Below are 7,343 nucleotides of genomic sequence, written 5' to 3' on the forward strand. Positions count from 1 at the left end.
CAATAATTTAAAGAGGGTAAAATAGCTAATAATTTTGGTTTTTTTTTTAGCTATTTCCGTCTACAAACTATTGTTAATGGTAATATTGTCTTTGCACAGTCAACTAACGGTCAATGTTAAAATTAACTGACGGTAGGGAGTTTTTTACAAATAAACTAATTTTCGTCATCTACTTGCAACAAGCCCAAACTTCAGGGGAGGTTTTTAAAAATTATCCTTAACTAAATTCTTATCGTTGACTCCGGTCAAGGGCTTAGAAAAATAAACTAGATGCAGAAAGAAATTAGATAGGGGGAACCCCATTAATAATTAGGCTCCTCTTGTAATACACAACGCTGCATCACATATAATGAATATGATCCTCTTCTGATTTGAATTTTTTTAAAAAATTTATCATTTATTTTTTAGTAGTATTATATAAATAAAATTTTATTTTATTTTTTATTTTTTTATTTATTAACAACCCATCAGTAATTGAGTTATTTACTTAGGATATGATCAAAGGAGAATCATGATCTTATATACAATATTTGAATTTTTTATTTAAATTTTATAAGCCGTTGGATTTCTGTTGAAGCCATCCGACGGTTGAGATGTTTTGTCATTAAATCTGGCAACCGAAACCACTGGTGAACAATTGGTGGATGACAAATATCAACGGTAATTATCATTAGCTGCTGCTTGTACTTCATATAAATTGAAAATATAGCTATTGATATTAGAAAATTATCAAAGGCCCCCTCAATTTAACATGAATAATGTTAAATTGGAAACGTTATTTTTTTAAAATTAAGAAACTTTAAAGTTACTCGTCAAATTGTATTAATATTATTTTTTTATACAAACATAAAGCATCATCATATGGAATATTAATTTGATATTTTGAGTAATATGCATGCAACTTATTATGCAAATTATCTCATACAAATTAAAGTAATGTTAAAAATTATTTCCTATAGCCTTGAATGTTTATTACATAATAAATATTGCAGATATGAAATTGTGATTAATATTATAAGAACACTAAACATTATTGTTGTTAATTTTTTAATTATAACCAAACAGGCGAACATCAACCTAATTAATTTCCTCCCAATCAACGTGAGTGGGGCTCAAACACTGTACCCCTTATTTTTCACACATAAGTATTATGGTTGGAATGAATACTATCAAGAGTAATATTACACTTTACATAGTTTGTATCGTAAATGACAAGTTACTCATTGATAAAGGTGATAAAATTAACACATAAATAATAAATAACAAAGTTACCTAACACTTGCACATGATAATTAATGATGCGTAATGCATAATTAATGATATAAATAGTGAATTTGAACTAGATAAGTTTTATTATTATGTTTTTAATAATTATCTTTGCTCACAAATATAATCAATTTAAGGTAAACTCAATTATGATATTTATTATCAATTATCTCCATCGCTCTTTTATATATTCTCTTAACTATTAGATATATTCTTTAATCTCCCAATTTCATATGAAGAAGAGTCCACTTCACTAAATTTAAGACTTTTGAAGCTTCCAAATTTTGTGCTATTCAAGAGAAGTATAGTCGTATAAATCTATTTTTATTTATATGCCTTGAGTTTATTATAATCTTTGCAACTTCCAAGTTACATTAACTGTATTAATTGTAACTTACAGTTGATCCAGAATTAGTTTTCTATAACCTTTTAGTCGTTTAACAAGCAACAATTGAGTCATTAAAAAAAAAAAAATTTAGGTTGATGTAAATTATAGATGATGTAACTTAGCAAGACCCCTATAATCTTATGTGGCAGAAATATGTTTCATATAATTTTATTTTGGCATTCAACTAAATTTTAATTTTAATAAATTTATAAAAGTCCTATTATTAAGTTAATTATATTAAAATAATTTTAAAGAATTAGGTTTCATTTAGGCAGGTTAAAAAAAGTACATAAATGAAAATTCATTTAGCAAATTTTATTTTGAACTTATTCCAAACATTGTAGTTAAGGGATAATAGGAATGATAAAATTATTGGTGAAAATCACACTCTTATCCACATCTCACCAAAATGGATGTGGTTTGAAAATTACCTGTTTAGGATCTTGTGATTCTTCTTATTTTCTATTTTATTACTTGACTTTTAAGCCAAATTTGGTGCAATTCATTATCGTATGAGTAGTGTCCTTATTTTTAGTTATAGGTTTTTTTCAAGATCTAAATCTTTCTTACTAGATCTCAAAGGACTTGGGATTGAATAATTTGGTGTAGTGGAACAAAGTTAATGTTTAGTGCAAATGGAGAACGCTTATAAACTAAGTCAAAAAATGGAGAACGCTTATAAACTAAGTCAAAAAATGGAGAACGCTTATAAACTAAGTCACATAGAGCCCAAATATATTTTCGTTTTCATTTTTCAAATTTTCTTTAGCTATTAAGATCATTTTTGCTTTATGCCATGAAAATTAAAAAAAAATGCATTTGGAAATTCAAAAATTATGTAATAAGAAAATGTTACTCATTGTTAATTAAAAAAATAATATTTTCAACTAATTATATGCATGCACGTATGTATGTCAAGGAATTTTTTTTGAATATATGTAACTAAGGGCCAGTTTGAGATTAATTTTGAGAGACTCAAAAGTGATTTTGAAAAGTTAAAATTTAATTTTAATAGTTAGTAATTTTTTTAAAAAAATCACTTTTGCCTCATTTAATATGCCACTAACACGTGCAAGATGATATGCATTCCCTGCAAAGGTACATACACAAATCTTTATTTTACTAACTGGTCTCTTCAATTAATTATTTCCTTCATTTCTCCCTTTGAGTTTTCTTTGGTGATGAATATTTATGGTGTTTATCATGCAAATTCGTTTACTTAATAACCCTTTTGAAAATTGGTGTCAGTAAATCTTAATTCTTAAGATTTTACTCAGCTTATATGTTGCCAAAATTTCCTCAGTCTTGTATTTATATATAATTTTACCTACTCCACATATAATTTTAGTGGCAATTGGTAATTTATTGTCATGATATGATTTCTTTTTCTTTTCAAGGCCATTCAGTATTTTACAAGTCAGCGGATAAATTATCTTGTTATTTCCTATTGTGTTGTTTCCTCTTGAAATATTTAGAGTATGGATGTGGTAACAATTGCAATTCAGCTGCCAAGGCTACCAATTTTGCTTTTTTCTCTTAACTTTTGTCGGTGAGGATTTTATCCTTGATTTTACCTGAGACGAAAGTACCGGTTGAACTCTCTAATTGATAAAGTTAATCAAATAATTATGCATTGATAGAGTTAAGTGCTTAACTGGATTTTTTTTGTTGATTTGAATGTGATTTTAGTTGCAATTCTTTATTTTGTATAGTTATGGAAATTTTTTCAAAAATAAATGTGATAACACTTTTACTAAAAAAAAATTATTAACTTTGTTGAAGGGTATGGTTATTATGCATTTTCAGGATTTATACTAGGATTCTTATTATTCAAAAAAATTTGGTAATCAATTTTACTTATTTAAATGATAAATGAGCATACTTATGATGTCAAAAGTTTGATCGAATATGCTAATATTAGAATTACTATCATTATTATGATAGTAACAATAATGAAAAAGTATAAATGAGTATATCATACATAAAGTGATAAAGATAAAAGTATAAACCAAATTAAGATCAAGAAATTTGATCCAGTGGTTAAAAAAAGATGTTTTAAAATTATAATTGAAACAAGAAAAAGTTAAGAATGATGAAAAAATGAATAATGAAGGAGGCCAAGGAGAAATAATTTCGTGGGTGTTAGAAGAAAATAATATATTAATAAATTAACCATATCAATAAATATTGTTACTATATACATTCTTATTACATTTAACTATAAATCTCCAGCACATGATGATGATGATGATGATGATGATGATATTCGTAGTAATAGTAAAAATAAATAATAGTAGTAATAGTACAAATAAAATACTGGGCTTGTTTTGATTAAAAAAAACATATAAATATAATGATAAGACTAATAATAACATGAATTTTTGGTTAAAGTGATAAGAAAATGATGAAACTATTTTGAAAAGAAAATAGAGTGGAAAAAATTTAATATGAATTCAAAAGAAAAAAAACAAAACCTTAAAGTAAATGATAAATTCAATAAAAGGAATAAGTATAGATCTAAAAATAAACTTGAAATATCCACCTAAATATTGGAATCCAATAAAAGGAGTAGGAATATAGAACAAACAATTGATTAAAACAAAAGTAGAAGAGTCAACTAAAAAAATTGGAATGGCTTAATAAGAATTAGATAAATTGCATACAGGTCTATGTACTTGGAACATCTATGCAAAATGTTGGAACTTAATGAAAATAATAGGAATTTGTATAAAAGAAATGTTGATAAAATTCATGATCAAATCTCCTGAAGTAACGAATTTTGATATCGAATAAATAAAGATATTTTAGCACTGGTTTTAATTTTTTTAACTTATAAAAATTGGTTGTGATGGCTTAATAATATAAAAATAGTTCAAAAATAGACTTTATTGTTGATTTTTCAAAATTATCTTGTAAGTTGATATTTGTAAAAATAAGAGGGGGTCACACATAATTTACATCAATATCGTAATCATTTACTGTAATAAAATAAGACTCGGAGCAGCTACCGAGAATTTTGGCATGCAGTGAATACAATTGGAATATAAAACAAAAAATTGGTGGAAATAAGAGTTGAAGATTTGACCTAAAAGTAGGGACGATTTACCAATGATTTGATAAATTTCAATGGGAAGTATAAATTTAAAAGTAAACTTGAAACATTCACCTAAATGTTGGAGTTTAATAAAAAGTATAGGCATATAGAACCAAAAAATGGTGGGAAAAAAGTGGGACAGTCAACCTAAAAGTTGAAACTACTAAACAATAATTTGATAAATTTCAACAGAAATTGAGATCTAAAAAATAAACTTGAAACTTCTACAAAACAAATTGGAATTTATTAAAAAAAGATAGAATATAGAACTAAAAAATAGTGGAAAAAGAGTTGACGAACTTAACCTAAAAATTGTAAAGGACTTACTAAGAATTTGATAAATTCCAATAGCAAGTAGAAATCTAAAAAATGAACTTGAAATTTCTACTCAAAATGTTAGAATTCAATAAAAAGAGTGGGAATATAGAACCAAAAGTGGTGGAAAGAAAAACCTCACCCAAACTTGGGAGTAACTCACAAAGATTTTGAGTAATTCTAACTGGAAGTAGGGATACAAAAAGTAAACTTAAAAATTCCACAAAAAAAATTAAAATTCAATAAAAAGAGTATGAATATAAAACCAAAAAGTGGTGGAAATAAGAGTTAAAAAAGTTAACCTAAAAGTAGGGACAACTCACCAAGAATTTGATAAATTTCAACAGGAAGTAGGAATCTAAAAAATGAACTTGAAACATCCACTCAAAATATTGAAATTTGATAAAAAGAGTAGAAATAAATAACCAAAAAGTGATGGGAACAAGAGTTGAAAAGCTTGACCTAAAAGTTGGAATAACTTACTAAGAATTTGATAAATTTTAATGTGAAGTAGAGATATAAAAAAAAACCTGAAATATTCACCTAAAATATTGGAATTTAATAAAAAGAAGAGGAATATAGAACCCAAAAGTGATGAGAAGAGGAGTTGATGAACTTAACCTAGAAATTGGAATAACTTACTAATAATTGGATAAATACCAACGGGAAGTAGAGATCTAAAAATGAACTTGAAACTTCCACCCAAAATGTTAGAATATTTTAAAAAGAATAGGAATATAGAATTTATAAGTAGTAGGAATAAGAGTGGATGAACTTAACACAAAAGTTGGAATAACTTATAAAGAATTTGATAAATTCTAATACGAAATATGGATTGAAAAAGTAAACTAGAAACATCTATCCAAAATATTGAAACTCAATGAAAATAGTAGGATTGTAAGATATAAAAGTTGTGGAAAAATGAGTAAGAATAACTAACTAAAAATTAGATAAAGTCTAACAGAATGTAGGATATACAAAGTAAACTTGAAATATCTATCTAAAATGTTGGAATTTAATGAAAAGAGTAGAAATATAAAAAAAAAAAGACAGGTGAAAAATGAGTTTGAAACAACTTACGAAAATTTAGATAAATGATAATGAAAAATAGGAATTTGAAAAGTAAACTTGAGACATGTAATATAGCTATTGAAATGTAACCAAGATAAAAAAGTAGGAATATGACTTTTTTGTGATATATTTAAAGTATTTTTATAACTTTTTATACTATTTATAATTTTAAAATTATTAAAACGTTTAATATGATTTAAATGCAATTTTCACTTTTTCCCTTTTTGTAATAGCTTTTCACACTAAAAACAATTAAAAATGTAATTTTTATTTATTAACTGGTTAAAAACCAATTGTACCGGTACCATGCATGCGCTGCATGAGATAACGCGTTGTATGGTAGGTTGACTCTAATAATTAATATAATCCATGTAGGTTCAAAACGTCAAGTCACAAGTTTTGTTTTCTTACATATCTTTTCAGGGTTTTGGGGATTACGGTTCGGTGTTCTTGCTTAACTTTTATGCAGTGTTTTACTAAATTGGAATCGGAATGAGAGAAATGAGAATGAGCTGGAATGAGAATAAGTTGTTTACTTGAACTGTAGGAATTGAAATCGGAATGAACTGGATTGCCATTAATATATTTACTGTCTTGAAATTGAAATCAAAATGAGTTAGATTGTAACAAATTACTAAAAAGTACTTAATGAATTATTGTCATCATTATTATTAACTAATATATAAATTAATTGTAAAAAAATTAATTAATTATTTATAATAATATACTAATTAATTATAATAATTATATTACTAGTTATTATAAAAATATATTAACTAATAATATTAATATTAATTACTTAATTATAACAATATATTAATTATTGTGATTATTTATTCAAGAACTATAATTATTAATATATTATTGTTAATAATATATTGACATATTAATTAATAGTAATAATTATATTAATTCATTAATAATAATATATAAATTAATTATAATAATTATATTAATAATTATTGTAATATTATATAAATTGATTAATTATAATAACAATAATAATGTATTATTATTGTGATTATTTATTCAAAAATTATAATTATTAATAATTATTGTCAATAATATGTTAATATATAAATTAATAGTAATAATCATATTAATTAATCAATAATAATATATGAATTAATAATAATAATATTATTAATTATTATTATAATAGTATATTAATTAATTAATTAATTACAAATGAGGACAAAGTGGACATTT

Source organism: Citrus sinensis, chromosome 8, assembly GCF_022201045.2.
Source record: "Citrus sinensis cultivar Valencia sweet orange chromosome 8, DVS_A1.0, whole genome shotgun sequence".
Classification (NCBI taxonomy): Eukaryota; Viridiplantae; Streptophyta; class Magnoliopsida; order Sapindales; family Rutaceae; genus Citrus; species Citrus sinensis.